This window comes from Hyperoodon ampullatus (assembly GCF_949752795.1).
Source record: "Hyperoodon ampullatus genome assembly, chromosome: 8".
NCBI classification, from domain to species: Eukaryota; Metazoa; Chordata; class Mammalia; order Artiodactyla; family Ziphiidae; genus Hyperoodon; species Hyperoodon ampullatus.
The window spans coordinates 33,313,178-33,331,560 of record NC_136921.1 but is presented as its reverse complement, the minus strand read 5'-3'; the positions used below and the strand labels follow the sequence as shown (position 1 = coordinate 33,331,560).

At 41.7% G+C, this 18,383-nt stretch overlaps 1 pseudogene across 1 annotated transcript; it reads right to left on the bottom strand.

Annotated features, from left to right (window-relative positions):
- Nucleotides 1–4,465: 4,465 nt before the first annotated feature.
- LOC307057618 (large ribosomal subunit protein eL38-like) lies at nt 4,466–4,671 on the bottom strand (annotated as a pseudogene). Its single transcript has one exon. The product of its transcript is annotated as a large ribosomal subunit protein eL38-like (transcript).
- Nucleotides 4,672–18,383: the final 13,712 nt, after the last annotated feature.

The following is an 18,383-nucleotide window of genomic DNA, read 5'->3' as shown; positions in this document are numbered from 1 at the left end:
GTAGGAAAGCCAGCACTAGCCAGGAGGGAGAACCCAGTGTGAGAAAACAAGTCAGTTCCAGGCAGCACTGTAAATGTGCAGGAACGATCCTTACAGTCCTTAATGAGAAGTTAAGTGTCAGCCAATGTGCTTTATATGCTGTATCTCTTTGAACCCTAAAGAGCCCCGAAGAGGTCGGTACCATAATTATCCCCATTTTATACATGAGGACTTAGGGTTTCAGAGAGGTTACAAAGCATCACACTGACGCTGGTGTGATTGAGTCTGGAATCAAACCCCATTCTGTTTGATTTCAAAGCCTGTGCAACTTGATGAGTTTCTAGTCTTCCCACTCTGACTCTCTTCTTTTTCAGGTATCTCCTATTTCTTATCCTATTCTTTTCAAAACCTCCAACAGAAAAGGAATTTGCCATAGACTTCTAAGTCTTTGTGTGAATTTAAATCAACATGTCACAATTCCAAGGAGGAAGTCTCAGTTTAAGATCCTACACCAATTCTAAAATAGAAGACTTTATTCCATTGAAGACATATAGGGCATTATCCAGTATTGTGGGAGCACTACTCCTAAAATAATATAATTCTCACTCTAAGGCTGGCCTTGCTAATAATAATAACAAAAACAATTGTAATAATGATGATTGCAGCAACCATCTGAATGGCATGTGCTAGGCTCTAGTGTGCCACGCCCTTTAGGTAAATCATTTCATTTAATCCTCACCATAAGCCTTACAGTGGGTGTAATTATAATGATCAATTTATAAATGGGGAAACTGAGGCTCAGAGAGGTTAAGTAATTTGCTTAGCTCATGCAGCTCGTAAGGTTAAAGAGTGGGGATTTGACCCTCTGTGCACGTGTCTTCAGAGACTGGGGGTGGACTCACTCTCTGTGCCATACAGAGAAAGCTAAGAGAGAAAGCTAAGCTTTGAGGGGACCCTTTTGAAACAGGTCAGAGGTCTTCCTTGCCTTTCTTTCTTTCTGTATCTTATCCTGCCCTTCTTGCACAGATGGCCGTATACAGGAGATTAGGTGTCAGCAGATGCTTTGACTGAGTTTCCATCTCATGGAATGATTCTGTTTCTGGCATCCCAGTGCAAGGACTGCCGAGTCCTTGGATCACTTGAGCATTCGCTTTGCCAGCTTCTACACTGGTAATTCTATACCTTGTCTCAGTGGGGTGATGTTCCCAGGCTTCTCTTCTAGCTACATGACTGATTCATTCTAAGTGAACTTTCTGAGGAGAAATTAGCTTAAGGGTTGTCTTTTGCATGTGCTCAACTAAATGACCCCAAAATGGAGTTGAAACAGTTCATGGTTCCGGGGATTTTATAGGGTAATCAGTCTTCCCTGTTTTAGGTCAAGCCCCCAAGACCCATACTCAAAATACACTTAAAATAATTATTCATGCACTCCTGGAAGGAATCAAAGTTTGTAAAATATAAGAGAAGGCTGAAGACAATGCTTAGTATTTCACTGCCTCCTGTGATGTTCTCTGTGTGTTCTGTTGAAAGGCACAAGAGAAAGTCCATTTGCCGTACTGCTCATAGCCTCTACATTTGATTCTATATGTTCAATTCTGCTGTAGAAGACAAGAAAGCAAATGGGAAGGATAAAGCTCACAAGAAGTATTGAATATGCATAGAAAGTAAGCTAGCAACTTATGAGATATTGGTGGAACTCCTAAGATGTTATATACAGATGCTGAGTAAGGAAATTGCTTGTGAGACAAGCAGAATTCATAAGATGTGTTACATACAGATAGTAAGTTAGAAGTCTTTAAAACATGTTAAAGACAGATAGAATAAATAAAATATCTATGGGAAAAGACAAGCATGTTGCTTATAGATAGAAAGGGATGAAGAGGTCAGGTCATGATCATGCCACCTCTGGGCAGACAGCTATGTCATCCCCAAGTTGGCCACCCACTGGTGATACCCATTCTGGTCCCACATGTCCTCTGCCCAAGAAATGAACATAAACCCCAGAGCTTCTCAGCAGTTATTGGGAAGCTATAGCTGTAGCCATGTGAACTTGCCCCTGTGTTTCTCTGAGAGAGTAAGTGTGTGTCACCAGCTCAGGGCACCTTCTGTCTATGGTCCCCCTTGCTGCATCCGAATCTCTGGTCCTCATAATCACACCGTCCAAGGGGAAGTCTGGAAAGAGAGAGAGAGAGGGATAGAGAGAGAGAGAGAGAGAGAGAGAGAGGAGATATGAGTGTGGTCCTTCCATTAACTTGCACCTTTCTCTAAGTGTATTCACTTACCCCATCTCTTTCCCTTGGCTTCTAATGGTGTATTTTAATTGGTTTACTAAAACACGCGATATGAGCATATTCAATTTTGAGTCTTTGAGCCTTTCTGTTTGGTGGCTTTAGGCATGATTTACCTGGGACTGTTCTCAGAGGCTCCCTTTGCATCAAGGTGAATTTTCACATGACATTCATGTTAGACTGTTTCCATTTGGATCTATTCACTTGTATCATCTTTTTCCTTGGGTAAGACTCCAGTGGTGGATACTTTTACTCCCTCAGAGGACCTAGGAAAGAGCTGTGCCAGCAGGGTTTGGAATGGAGGCAAAACCAATTCTGGAGAGTTCCAATGTGTGCTGAAAAAGATAGCAATCAAATAAATGTGTTATATCACATCCTGTATGGTCTCAGGCCCTCTGCCAGGTAGTCAGAGCACATGTTTTATGAGTTTGATTTTTTTTTCCGTTAGGAAAATTACTGAAGTTCTGAATTAACCAGAGCAGCACAAGAGGGACAGCATCATTCATTCAGAACACAGGTGGGAGAAAGGCAGAACAATGGTTTGTAAAAATGGGTCCATATGGGGCTTCCCTGGTGGCGCAGTGGTTGAGAGTCCGCCTGCCGATGCAGGGGACCTGGGTTTGTGCCCTGGTCAGGGAGGATCCCGCATGCCGCGGAGCGGCTGGGCCCGTGGGCCATGGCCGCTGGGCCTGCGCATCCAGAGCCTGTGCTATGCAACGGGAGAGGCCACAGCAATGAGAGGCCCGCATACTGCAAAAAAAAAAAAAAAAAAAAAAAGGGTCCATAAATAATGAATGATTTTAATAACTCTGAGTGACTTGGATGCTCACATTGAGTGACCTTCTCAGTATATTACTTATGCCTTTGGTGTTTTCTCTAATATAACATATTTTTTTCCTCTGGTCACGGTATTTTCTTGTCCACTTACTGCGTTTTAAACCACACACTTCTTGCCACTATCAGTCACATAGCTCTAAAGTGAAATATAGATTATAAAAAGAAACACTTCCCACACATTTATGAAATGGTTTCCAGCTGGTCTTAAAAATATCTTCGATTCCCTCTGGATGTAAGAGTTTATCTGCTAATGCTTAGCATTAGGGAGTTTCCCTGCTCAGTTTCAAAAGTGGGAACATGGAGATAAAGTCAGTGTTTTAAGAGATTAGTATTTGAGAAACATAAAATTGGGTGAAATAAATATTGCACATGTATAAGAAGAAAGTTTGAATCATTATGTAGTGAAATTATACCTACCCCCCAAAAAAACAAACATAAAATAACAACAACAAAATTCTCACTATGTCAGAGGATACAAGGCTTGGCCACTTTTGATCGGGAGGAATGAAGTTGTGTACCAGTAGGGTTAAGGTTTAGGTGTGTGTGATGAAATCCCAAGTGGTATGTCAATTCCTGCAGAGGACCTCAGGTCACTGGGTGGCATCCCTGTGGGGAATTATTTGACAAAGAGAAAAGGACTTAGGCCCACACCGGATGCACCACTGTGTTAGTGGCTCTGAAGGCTTTCTGTGCAGCTAACTGGCCTTGGAGATGACTCCTTGTGGCCTTGTTAATAGGAAGGGAGTTAGGGAGTCCCTACTTCCAGGCAACTTTAAGGAACAGGGAGATCTCTGTGCCTGAATTTATAGGGTTAGATAGATATTCCTTTTCCTTCCTCTTACACAACTTGCTCTTGCTGCCTAGGTTTGTATCAGTCACAGCGTTCATTTAAGGCACTCCAACTTTGGACATCAACAAGACAAAGAGTGGCATCTACCCAAGACATAGTGGAGAAATTGCCCTCAAAATGATAAAGCATTGAGATGTAAAGTAACAAAGTCCAGAGAAACTCTCCAAGCTATAACTTTGCTTCTAAAAGTCCTCTGACTTGGATGCATCTTTCAATCAAAGTTCTATTTTTCCTTCGTTTTAGCTATCTCTGGCTAAAATGGGTAGGGTGAGCCTCCTCTGTTTTCTATTAAGGGGCAAAGCAGCAAGATTTATGTCAGGAAGTCTTGCTGGAAAGAATGGAGTGGGCTCCCAGAGCCACCCAGTTCCATAGTAATAATATTTGAATTGAAAATCAGGGTAGCACTTCCCAAACAGGATTCCCCAGAACACTAGTTGCTTGAAATGATGACTTTTTAATTTATTTTTTTAATTTTTAAAACGTTAATACAGTTCAAATCAGCGTGCCTGGTTCATTTCAGCTCCTTCACTGGCAAACCTGGGGGCAGGGGCTGCTTCAGCTTCTCTGCCTTCTTTTTGTCTGTGATGACCAAGGTGTAAAGGTATCTGCTGCATCGAACTTTAAACTTCACATTATCCTTATTTTTCTTGGCGTCACTTGGCGTCCTTTTGCCTGGCTGTAAGCAGAAAGTCCTTGATTTCTTGTTTTGCGAGGCATGATGACGCGGATCGGAGAGCGTGGCCAGAACAGCGAGCGGCAAGAAGCTGAACTGCTGAATTTTGTTTTGTTTTGTATTTTTAACCACTGTTTATGGTCAAAAAAAAAAAAAAAAAAAAGTGTGGAAATCCTGGGTTGAATACATTTCAAGGAGTTACTTTTTCTGCAAGGCATTAAACATATTTAATGTGTTAATGGGAATTGCATGTCTTGGAGTTAATGGTTCACAGAACACAGTTTGCAAACACTGAACAAGGGAGAGAACCGGGGGAGAAGTGGCCCAGGCTAGGCTGCATGACTGTGAGGGGCAGGGGCTTCTTGATTGCTAGTGGTTAAGCAGTGCCCTTGGGTACCCCCAGTTGTGTCTGGGGTATAGATGAAGAAGGCAGGAAAGGAAGCAGGATAAAACAGAGATAGCGAGGTGGTAGGGTGATGCTGGTTGACCTAGATTTCCAAACTCTGTGTGTGGATGGGGGGCCCTTTTGGGTAAGAAACGTTCTCACTATTCTTGCTAGGGAGTAAAACCAACATGTTCTCTCCCAGGGAGAGTGGTATGGAATGGTACAGCTCTCTGTGTTTTCATCAGGTTCAGCTTCCTTCTCCAAGTTGGTCATTCTTTCTCCAGTTATAGTATTATAAAAATGTATATATTATAGAATTGCCATATTTTATTTTGGCTCCTAATTTAAGTTATTTCAAGGATAGTACATAGAGTCCTGGGTACTTGGATGTAAAATCTATGGCCTAAGTTCATTGAGAAGCTCTCTGTTGGGGTTCTAACATTGCCACCCATGTGGCATCCCTTTCAACATGACCTCAGGGAGACAGTTCTGCATTGGGTTCCTGAGATGAACTCACATGCACATTTGATCGACTGCATTACCTCCCAGACTAAACTCGCTATCCTGCTGCTAGTCACTACAACGTTCTCAAATATGAGTCAAGTGTGCGTTAGGAGCCGGTGCCTTGTACTCTGAACTTCAGGGAGCGCAAACCAACCTTTTAATTTTTATTATTTTTTTTCAATTTTATTACCTCTTATTTTCTTCCAGTTTCATTGAGATATAATTGACATACAGTTCTGTATAAGTTTAAGGTGTACAGAATAATTATTTGAATTATATACATCATGGTATGATTACAATAAGTTTAGTGAACACAAAATTAGTGTTCACTGGTGTTCACTGGTGTTCACTAGTGTTTAGTGATACAAAATTAAAGAAATAGGAAAAAATTTTTCCTGGTGATGAGAACCCTTAGGATTTATTCTCTTAACAACTTTCATATGTAACACACAGCAGTGTTAATTGTGTTTATCATGTACATTACATCCCTAGTACTTATTTATCTTATAAGTGGAAATTTGTACATTTTGACTGCCTTCATGCAGTTCCCCCTCCCCCAACTCCCATCTCTGGAAACCACAAATCTGTTCTTTTTCTATGAGTTTGTTTGTTTGTTTTTGAAGTATAATTGACCTACAACACTATGCTAGTTCCTCCTATATGACATAACGATTTGATGTCTCTGTACATTTCAAAATGATCAATCATGATAAGTCTAGTTACCATCTGTCATCACACAAATATGTTACATAATTATTGACTATATTCCCCACACTGTACTTTTCATACCTGTGACTCATTTATATTGAACTGGAAGTTTGTACCTCTTATCTCCCTCATTTATTTCTCTCTTTTCTCCATTCCCCTCCCCTCTGGCAACCATCTGTTTGACTCTATCTGTTTTGTTATGTTTCATGAAAAGCTAAAAGCATTTCCCCTAAGATCAGCAACAAGACAAGGATGCCCACTCTCACCACTTTTATTCAACACAGTATTGGAGTCCTTCCTAGCCACAGTAATTAGACAAGAAAAACAAATAAAAGGAATCCAAATTGCAAAGGAAGAAGTAAAACTGTTACTGTTTGGGCCTCCCTGGTGGCGCCGTGGTTGAGAGTCCGCCTGCTGATGCGGGGGATACGGGTTCGTTCCCCGGTCTGGGAGGATCCCACATGCCATGAAGCGGCTGGGCCCGTGAGCCATGGCCGCTGAGCCTGTGCGTCCGGAGCCTGTGCTCCGCAAGGGGAGGGGCCACAACAGTGAGAGGCCCGCGTACCACAAAAAAAAAAAAAAAAAAAAAAAAACTGTTACTGTTTGCAGATGACATGATATTACACATAGGAAATCCTAAAGATGCCACCAAAAACTACTAGAACTCATCAATGAATTTGGTAAAGTTGTAGGATACAAAATTAATATACAGAAACCTAACAATGCTAACAATGAACTATCAGAAAGAGGAATGAACAAAACAATCACATTGACAATTGCATCAAAAATAACAAAATACCTAGGAATAAATCTAATTGAGGGGGTAAAAGACCTGTACTTGGAAAACTATAAGACACTGATGAAAGAAATTGAAGACAACACAAACAGATGGAGAGATATACTGTGCTTATGGATTTGAAGAATTAATATTAGCTGATGTTGTTAAAATGACCATGCTACCCAAGGCAATCTACAGATTCAATGCAATCCTTATAAAATACCAAGGGCTTTTTTCATAGAAGTAGAATAATTTAAAAATATGTATGGAAATGTAAAAGACACTGAATAACCAAAACAATCTTGAGAAAGAAGAACAGAGCTGAAGGAATCATATTCCCTGACTTCAGACTATACTACAAAGCTACAGTAATCAAAACAGTATGGTACTAGCACAAAAACAGACACATAGCTCAATGGAACAGAATAGAAAGTCCAGAGATGAACCCACACTTATATGGGCAATTATTCTATGACAAAGGCAGCAAGAATATAAAATGGGGAAAGCACATCCTTTTAAATAAATGGTATTTGGAAACTGGACAGCTACATGCAAAAGAATCAAACAGGACTACTTTCTCACACCACATACAAAAATAAACTCAAAATAGATTAAAGACTTAAGTGTAATACTTGAAACCATAAAACTTCTAGAAGAAAACATAGGCACTGTGCTCTTTGACATGGGCCTTAGCAATATTTTTTTGGATATGTTTCCTCAGGCAAAGGAAACAAAAACAAAAATAAACAAACAGCACTACATCAAACTAAAAAGCTTTTGCACAGTGAAGGAAATTATCAACAAAATGAAGAGGCTGTCTACTGAATGGGGGAAGACATTAGCAAATGGTGTATTTGATGAGGGGTTAATATCCAAAATATACAAAAAACTCATACAACTCAACATCAAAAAAATCCCAAACAACCCAGTTGAAAAATGAGCAGAGGATCTGAATAGACATTTTTCCAAAGAAGACATACAGGTAGACAACAGGCACATGAAAAGATGTTCAACATCTTTTCTAATAATCAAGGAAATCACTAATAATAATAATAATAATAATAATAATCACTAATAATCAAGGAAATGCAAATCAAAACCACAATGAGCCTCACACCTCTCAGAATGGCTATTATCAAAAAAACAGCAAATAACAAGTGTTGGTGAGGATGTGGAGAAAAGGAAACTCTTGTGCACAGCTGGTGGAAATGTAAATTGATGTAGTCACTATGGAAAACAGTATGGAGATTCCTTAAAAAATTAAAAATAAGACTACTATACAATCCAGCAACTCCACTCCTGGGTATTTATCTGAAGAAAATGAAAACACGAATTAGAAAAGATGTATGCACCCCTATGTTCATTGTAACATTATTTACAATAGCTGATATATAGAAGCAACCTAAGTGCCTATCAATGGATGAATGAATGAAGAAGATGTAGTATATGTATACAGTGGACTATTACTATCCATAAAAAAGAGTAAAATCTTGCCATTTGCAACAACATGGATGGACCTAGAGAGTATTATGCTAAGTGAAAGAAGTCAGACAGAGTAAGACGAATAATGTATGGTTTCAATTATATGTGGAATATAAAAAATAAGACAAATGAACAAACATAGCTAAACATACCAAGCTTTTTATTTTTATTTTTTAAAAAAATAATGATTTAGAAAAGGAAGAGGTGAGAATGGATGTGCCACAACAATGTTCCAGAGAAGCAGGGGTACAGGTCAGTCCATTCCACGTTCTCTGTCTGAGGTAGGGTCTCTAAGACCCAGATGAAAGGGGAGAAGGTAGCTATATGGACTGAACTTGCTTCTGGACATTTTCTAGAACCTGTCTGTTAGTCCTTGGTTAATTCAGCTGAGTGCCACACTTCATCAGGGTTAGGGATCCAGACCCTTGTGTACTGAATAAGGGATGGCCTCTGAGAGCAGTTCTCAACCAGAGCATCCATCACTACAATTGTTCCGGAGCCCCACTCCTTCCATACCATGTTTTTAAAATGGTCCTTTTGAATCCCCCTCTGGGGTTTGAGGTGAAAGGGAAGGATCACCTCCTCCTTTGGGGTGGAAGAGGGACCCACAGCACAATTTCCTCCCCAAGTTGGTCTTTCCCCAAACCCTCCTTCTCCCCACTCTCTCTCAGCCCTTTAACATCTCCAATGTGAGTCAAGAATTTAAAAGAGTTATATAACCAGTTTTTACTTAAATCCTTAAAAATAATTTGCATACGGACTCATACTTCCTTTGGAATGCAGCAACACTTGTATCTTTGTGCCTCAGTTGAAGCTTCGGTTTTAATTCCTGTTACAAAGATGCTATTGCATACCTTTCAATTTCTCTCTCTCTTTTTTTAAAAAATATTTTGGGAGAGTTATTTTCTCTCTCTCTTTTTTTATAAATTTATTTATTTATTTTTGGGCTTCATTGGGTCTTTATTGCTGTGTGCGGGCTTTCTCTAGGTGTGGCGAGCGGGGGTTACTCTGTTGCGGTGCACAGGCTTCTCATTGAGGTGGCTTCTTTTGTTGTGGAGCATGGGCTCTAGGCCCACAGGCTTCAGTAGTTGTGGCATGCAGGCTCAGTAGCTGTGGATTGTGGGCTTAGCTACTCCATGGCATGTGGGATCTTCCCAGACCAGTGCTCGAACCCGTGTCCCTGCATTGGCAGGCAGATTCTTAACCACTGCACCACGAGGGAAGTCCCTCAATTTCTCTTAAATGGTAATTTACCTTAGGATGGTTCTCCAAAAGGGAAATCATTGGTTCAAAGGATTTGGAAAGAGTATTTTCATTCTAAACATGTGGTTGTTTTTCTCAACCTTGAGACTGAAGGGGAATTACTAGGTTGACTTGGGGGGTGAAACAGGTTGTTATATGTAAGCTAGACCCTGTGTTGAGGGTGCGTACTGGAATTTTCCTAAGAACCTATAATTTGCTTACCTGTGTAGTGCCAATAGTTTGAGGTTCTTCACACCACATTTCTTCTAAGCAACTCCCGGTGCAGGAACAGTTTCAAATGCACAGACCCATGTTTGCAATGCAAATAGGAGAATCTTAGATGTCAATGATGAGTGGAGATTTAAATAATGATAATTATATTTATATAGACCTGAGCATTTGCCAGGCCCTGTCTTAGCTACATTAACATATATTAATTTCTTTAGACCTTACATCAACTCTATGAAGAGACACTATTATTATTCCCATTTCACAGAAGAAGAGGCTGAGGTACAGAGGGGATAAGTAACTGACTCAGCTAGTAAGTGGCACAGCTGAAAGTTGCGCATGCCATCGGCTGCACAGTGTGTCTAACCATTGCACTGAACTGCCTCTTAAACTAAACAAAGTGCTATCTGTTGCAATGGTCCTCAGAGGTTTTGTCACACTCCCATGAAGAAGATTGGAAACATTCTCAGAACTAACCTGGTTTCCAGGGGTGACAGGCCTGAATGTGCAAAAAGAGGATGGTAATTGGGTTGGGTGGGTACTTGGTGGTATCTGGCTTTGTTTCTCTTCCCTTTGATGGTGAAGTAGGGCCCACAGCACAGTTGAGCTTGGTGCATAATAGATGCTCAGTCAAGGGTCATTGTATGACTGGATGAATGATACAGTCCACATAGATAATGACACAAATGTCTGCTCTCTGAATTTATGTCTTCTATCTATTATCTCTGATTGTCATAGCAATATAAACTAGATATGATTGCCCCTGTATTATAAGTGAGGAAGCTCAAGTTTAGAGTAATTAAGGGAGTTATTTCGTCTAAGGTCATGCAGCTAGTCAACCACAGATGCAGGTTCCAGACTACATCAGTCACCTCTTTTATTCACTTAATATTTGCCACTTATGTCCTATGACCTTTTACAATAGTAATATTAAGTATTAGCTTATGTCTTTCCCTTTATGATAGTCCATTGAGAAGACCCAACTAGTTTATCCCCATTTAGATTCCTCAAACTCAGTCTTGCTAGTAAAATATTTCCTTGTGTCTCCCAACTGATTTTTCATATCCTTTTCATTAAAATTAAACCAGAATAATTTCTCAGTAATTCAGAACACAATTGGCTTTGTTAGAAAATCCCTAATTGCATTTTTCTCAGATGACATCTTTTTGAATTAATTATTCCATTCTCTTATATCCTTTTTCTGCACACAAGCCCGGGAGCTCTGTGGGCAACCTGGGAAGACCTTTCTTCATATGTCTTTTGAAGATGAGGATGTCCTACCTCCAGTATTACAAGAACAGATCTGGAGTCAGAGCACCTGAATCCAGGTGCTACCCTGACCCTCACTAGAGTGGGAAAGCATTTTAACTGCTCTTGACTTCAATTTTCTCCTACATGAAATGAGGAGGTGTGACAGGTCAAGGAAGTGTTAGGTGTGCCCAGGGCAGGCATCACTAATCTCTCCAGGAATTCCTCCTTGCTGACTCTCAATGCAGTTCCCCAGTCAGGGGCTATGGATCCACTGGAGGTGGCATCTAAGTTCATGAAAGTTAGCTGCTGCCTTTGGTAAATATGAACACTCAGCTCCCACACAGGCCTACTCTTAACATTTGTGGTGTTGGAGAAGAGTACAAATGGAGGCCACATACTACATGTTTAAATATTTAAAAGTTATAAATTAAACTAACAAACTGTTAAATAATGTATGTTTTACTTTTCTACTTTGAAAAATATAGCTTCATTATAACCTGGAATTCTCCAGCTCCTCGAGTTCCATGTTGGAATGTGGCAGCATGGAGAGAAACAGCCATGGCCATGGCTTACCACTTTTCTTCTAATATCTGCAGTCATGTTATGAAGAACCTTATATGCAAACGTGTGGCCACCCCACCTGCATATCCAAGCTCTGCCCACACTGCTGTAAACAGTTGCCCCCGCCACCCCTCAGGCCTAGGTGTGAGCATCCTAATGGTGCAGTCAACTTTCAGGATTTGGACAACAGGACTGTACAAGCCTTGGAAGGCTATCTGGGGAGGGTGTGCCAGGATCCTGGTCTTGGGAAGGTTATGGATTTCAAGTTGATACACTCCGCAGGCCTTCAGCCTGTGAGAAGGGGATGACAGAGGGCTAGAGTGGGCTCTCTATTGTACAAGGTTCCTCTGGCCAGATCGTTTCTCTAGACACCACTGAAGATAAGGTCATACTTTTCACCACTGGTCATTAATGACCATTTAAATGTTGATTACTCCCCAATTTATATTTCCACAGAAACCAAAGGAGTAGAGATTTTCAGAAAGATGGAGTGGCCAATGGTTCCTAAAGGACATTTGATCTGATGTTAAATGTATCAGAGAAGTCCTGGGAGTTAAAGGCTGGAAAGTGTCTGTTGGGCCTGGAAATATGGAGGTCATTGGTGGCATCAGATAGAACAGATTCCTATTGAAGAAGGTTGAAAAGTGATGAGAGGTAGGAAGTGGAGGTAGAGTGAGGAGTGTAATGACTTTTTCAAGAAGCTTAGCTGAGAAAGGAAAGTAAGAGGAAGGACAGCAGTTAGAATGGGATTTAGGGTCAAATAAGGTCAAATTTAGAGTCAAATTTTTAAATGGAAGGCATTAGAGAATATTTAATGGCTGCAAGAAGGAGCTACCAGAGAGGGAAAGTGGAAGGTACAAGAGAGAATGGTTAAATGACGATGCAAGAAGAGGATTGGGGTCCAGAGCACAGGTGGAGGGATTGACCTTGAACCAGAGGTGGGGTGATTCATTTTCCAAAGCTGGAGATAGTGGCAAATTTGGACACATTTGTAATTGGGATGTTGAGGCAAATTGTGATCGCTTAAAAATTTTTTTTCAACGAGGAGATAAAGCTATATGCCGAAAGTGAAGGGAGAAAAATGTGGCTTGGGGATTTAAGGAGAGTGTTGAAACTTTGGATTAACTGCTTAGTAGAGAATGCAAGGGTTGCTGATCAAGACAGTTGAAAGAATTGTCTAGTGGCACAAGGGCAAAGGTGAGTTTGTTCAACATGGATGCTGAATAGCAAAAATCTGTGCAGTTTTGTGATTTTTTTTCCCCAGGAGAAGTTAGCAGCCCAGGTAGTGGGCAGAGGAGATAGTCTGTGTAAATTACCTGGGATAGAACATGCAGTGCTGATGTGCAAAGTAGTTAGAAGAAACAGGTGTGTAGGGGAGAGCAGTGCAGGTAAGAGAGTAAAGTAGGTAATCCTCTATGGACTATAAGCCTGGAGATTGGATAGGGAGAGAAGTGATGCCCCCAGGGGGTTGACCCACTCTCAGCTGAACTCAAGGAAGAGCATATGGAACTGGAGTGCAGGTATGAAAGAACTGGATGATAAGGAGAGCCCTGGAGATGAGTGCTCAAGATTTCAGAGGTGAAGCAGTTGCAGATGGTGACAGGACCTTGGATGAGGCCATTGGAGTCAGTGATATTTGGCTGGAATGGATGTGCAGATTAGAGTCAAGGAGATCATGGAAATTTGATGCTAAGGTTGATTAGATTTTACACATCGTGAGAAATTGACGATAATACAATAATTGTAGGGGATTTTTTGTTGTGGTGGTGGTGGTGGTACGTGGGCCTCTCACTGTTGTGGCCTCTCCCGCTGTGGAGCACAGGCTCCGGACACGCAGGCTCAGCGGCCATGGCTCACGAGCACAGCCGCTCACGGGCACAGCCGCTCCGCGGCATGTGGGATCCTCCCGGACCAGGGCACGAACCCGTGTCCCCTGCATCGACAGGCGGACTCTCAACCACTGCACCACCAGGGAAGCCCTGTAGGGGATTTTAACACCCCAGTTACATCAATGGATAGGTCATCCAGACAGGAAATCAATAAGGCAACAGTGGTCTTAAATGACACAATATTCCAGTTGTACTGAGTAGATATCTACCGGACATTCCATCCAAAAATAGCAGAATTCACATTCTTTTCAAGTGCACATGGAATGCTCTCCAGGATAGATCACATGATGCTAGGCTGCAAAACAAGTCTTAACAAATTTAGGAGGATAGAAATTATATCAAGTCTCCTCCCACCCCTACCACAGTGGTTTGAAACTAAAAATCAATTACAAGAAGAAAAATGGGAAAAGCACAAACATGTGGAGACTAAACAACATGCTACTAGATGTTATACGTTGTAGTTAAAGAATAATAAAGGGCTTGAAGAAAAGAAAAGAGCTGATAACACTGTATAAAATCCTCATCTTGTTTAAGACATAGACTTTCTCAGCATGCTATCCACTCTACCTTTTCATTTAGTTTCACGTACAAAAGACGTAGAATACCATGGGTGATGGGGATGTAAAGACGGGGAGGAGAGGAATGAAATGAGAGGATTACACTTTGGTTCCTGCTGGGGCTGGCAGGGATGCATGTAGGTTCCAAATGGCATTGGTGCAAAGTGGTACTGGTCAGGACTTAGGCTGTGGAAGCTGGGCTGCCAGGTTACATACAGGTTCAGCATCCTGGGAGGTGGGGATGTTGAAATGGACGGTCTCAGAAGACTCAGCTTTATGGGGTTGATTCCTTGAACTGAGACTAGTGGGAGAGGAGGGGAAAGTGGCAGAGGGAGGAGGGAAGGGAATTCATGTTTATTAAGTCTCATCAGGCACTTCACATGCAGTTAATTTTCATGATAATCCTGCAAAGGAAGCACCATTATCCTCATTTTATAAATGATATGTCAACTTGCCTGTAACATGATGTGAATTTCCATAGGAATGCAGATTTTTCTTCTTGAATTGCAACACTAGACTATGCATACATAGAAAGTCAAATAATACAGAGAAATAAAAAGGCAAGTCAATAAGCAATGTAACCTTCATAGTTGCCTTTGGCTCCTAGACAATATTTTCTCATACCTTTCCTGTCTCCTCTGTTTGATCTTGGCTCAGGGCCTATCTGAATCATCATTTGACAGGATTCAAAATGCTATTTCTAACCTTCACCAGTAAAAATATTCAAATTGCATGCTTTCAAGAGTAATTCACTTCATATTGTCTCTCTATGGGGAGGCAGCTCTGATGAACTGGAAACACTGCATTGAAAATCAAAACCACGATTCTGGCTCTGATCCTTGCTACTGACAAACTATGGGACCTTGGGCAAGATACTCAACCCCTCGAGTGTCCTACCTCTAAACAGGGGTAATGATTCCTGCACTGCTTGCCTTACAGGATTGATGCGCGGGGTAACTGAGATGGCGAATGTGAAAGGGCTACACAATGCTATGCTGATGGCAAGGACCTCTGTTCTTGAGGCAGGGTAACTCAGAACTACCTACTTTATGTCATGCCTCAGACAGCACGGACTTGAAACAGGTGCACAAACCTTTACCTGAAACTTTGTGGCCAAACGTGTGTCAGAATGAAGCAGCATTTTTCTGATTTTGGAAAGGAAAAATAGTGCCCATCTGGCATATTACTTAACCCTACTGAGGTCTAAGGCAGCATCCTATAATGTCACACATGGACTTTTTTTTTTTTTTTTTTTAGCAAAACATGACTATTCATATTAGAAGGGATAAATATAGATCATAAATAGCTTCATTTTCATTTACGTCCATATAGTAGGCTGAATAATGGCCACCCAAAGATATCATGTCATAATTCATGGAACCTGTAAATGTTACCTGGTAGTAAAAAGGATATTTGTAGACATGACTGGGTTAAGGATTTTGACATGTGAGATTAACCTGGATTATCTGGTTGGGCCCTAAATGTCATCAAATGTGTCCTTATAAGAGGAAGGCACAGGGAGATCTGATACACATGGAAGAGAAGGTGATGTGACCATGAAGGCAGAAGTTGGACTGATGCAGTCATAAGTCAAGGAATGCTGGCAGCCACCAGAAGCTGGAAGAGGCAAGGAACAAATTTACCCCTAGAGCCTCAGGAGGGAGTGTGGCCTTGCTGACACCTTGATTTTGGCTCAGTGAAACTAATTTTGGACTCTAGCCTCTGGAACTGTGAGAGAATACATTTCTATTGTTTTAAGCCACCAAGTTTGTGGTAATTTGTTACAGCAGCCATAGGAAACTAATTCAGTCAGGTTTTGCTGCCAAATGAGTTATGAAAAGAATTCTGAGTTGTCAGTTTTTTGCCTTTGGGAATTGTGACTAGGTGGTTGACCTGTATGTAGCACTGGTACCCAAGTACCTTTCAAAGTGGTTGTTAGGCTGTCTTGTTCATTCACAGCTGGTCAGAATGGTGGGGAGGGGCCTGCAGTTGCTGTTAGCATTGCCCACTGTGCAGCAAGATGGACACTGAGGTACGCTGGGCGAGGGGGAAAGGGTGAGCCTATCCAATAGCAACGTTGGAGCTGGGGGGGCAAAGGTGTTTCACCTAAGGAGCACAGCAATTTCTAGCCACGAACCAGGCAAATGGCTGCTCCCTTCAAGGGATTCAATTAGTAGCAGGGTCTCCCACAAGTATGTGATTCTCAAAAGCCCAGGTACCAGGCACAGGTAAGGGAATGTGGGTATCAGGTAGCAGCTGAGGTTCAGGTCAAGGGCTAGGGAGGGCATCAGTGGACATAGGTTACTGTAAGAGAAACTGAAGAAATAGGGACTGATGCAGAAGCTCAGTTGTATCAATGTGTGTGTGTGCGTGTGTGTGTGTGTGAGACACTGTCTAGGGTACTTGAATGAGAAAGGTTCTTTCTTTTTTTTTTTTTTTTTGCGGTACGCAGGCCTCTCACTGTTGTGGCCTCTCCTGTTGCGGAGCACAGGCTCCGGACGCGCAGGCTCAGCGGCCATGGCTCACGGGCCCAGCCGCTCCGCGGCATGTGGGATCCTCCCGGACCGGGGCATGAACCCGTGTCCCCTGCATCGGCAGGCGGACTCTCAACCACTGTGCCACCAGGGAAGCCCTGAGAGAAAGGTTCTTTATTAGGGAACATCTTGAGGTGGGTGGGAACGATGACTTGGGAAGAATATGAGCTCTGCCAGTGTTCTGAGCCAGATTAGCAGTAAGGAAAACTCAAGTTAACCCCACAGGGTATGACTTGGGGTGCAAAGCAGGAACCTGAATTAACACCGATGCACTCATCACGGGCCAGAATGGCAGGGAGACTTGATCAGTACTCAGCCTAAGGAGAGGGGTGCTGCTCCAGAGTACTTATTTCTTCATGCCAAGCTGACTAGGAAACTGGGGTAAGTAGGAATGAAGGCGCAAAAGAGTGGGCGCAGCAATAGAGAGCCACTGAAGGGAAATCTGTGAGATGGGCACACACACACACACACACATGTGCACGCACACACACACCGTGGGGGGAAGTGGGGAGGCAGAGAAGACGGCTGCTGAGGCTGTCAACATCTTTGTCTTCTTTTGTTTGTTTTAAAATCAACTTCCTCATGATAAAATAGTCCTTGTATCATCACATGACTGTGTCTATGATGAAATTACTTAAAATCTCCATTTTAAAACTCATTAAATTTATCTGAAGCCTATTTAAAAAGTGATGATCTAATCTAAACGGCCAACACAGAGCCCGGTTAAGTAAACTATGGGTATCTACGCAACCAAACTTTTTATAGTCATTAACATTATGTTTACAAAGAGTTTCTAAAGTCCTGGGAAAATATTTATGCTATAATGCTGTGTGAAAAAGGTAGGATACAAGATTGTTTACAGAGTACAAAGAAACAAACAAAATAAAAACTATGCATGAAAAACTCGTAGGAAATCCATTGAAATGTTAATGCAATCATAGCCTCTGGATAGTGGGGCTAAGAGTATTTTTAAAAAATCATCTTTCTATTTTCCTAATTATCTGTGCATCACCTTTTCTTTTATTTTACTTTTTTATATATTATATTACTTTTGCAATGGGAAGGACCCAATAAACTCTCCTTTCTGAAAGAGCTTACACCTAACTTTCTTGAATTTAATCCAAAGAATTTTGTGGTTTTTTTTTTTTTTTTTTTTTTTTTGCGGTACACAGGCCTCTCACTGTTGTGACCTCTCCCGTTGCGGAGCACAGGCTCCGGACGCGCAGGCTCAGCGGCCATGGCTCACGGGCCCAGCCCCTCCACGGCATGTGGGATCTTCCCGGACCGGGGCACGAACCCGTGTCCCCTGCATCGGCAGGCGGACTCTCAACCACTGCGCCACCAGGGAAGCCCCAGAATTTTGTGTTTTAAAGGGCAACAATATCTACAAAGAAAAATGTTATTGCATTAATATTTCCAGTTGTATGGACTCTAGATATAGAAGGTAAAAAATAAATAGCTCTTCCCCATGCCTACCCAATAAACCTAACAAGAAACGGACTTATCTTTTTCTTTTCTCATAAAACCAACTGGCAAGAAACTTCAGGCTGTGGAAAAGCACTTGAAGAAGATGCTATTACGGTACAACATGGCTTGAACTTGCCATTTACACACTTTTGCTGCAGGAAGAGCCTGCT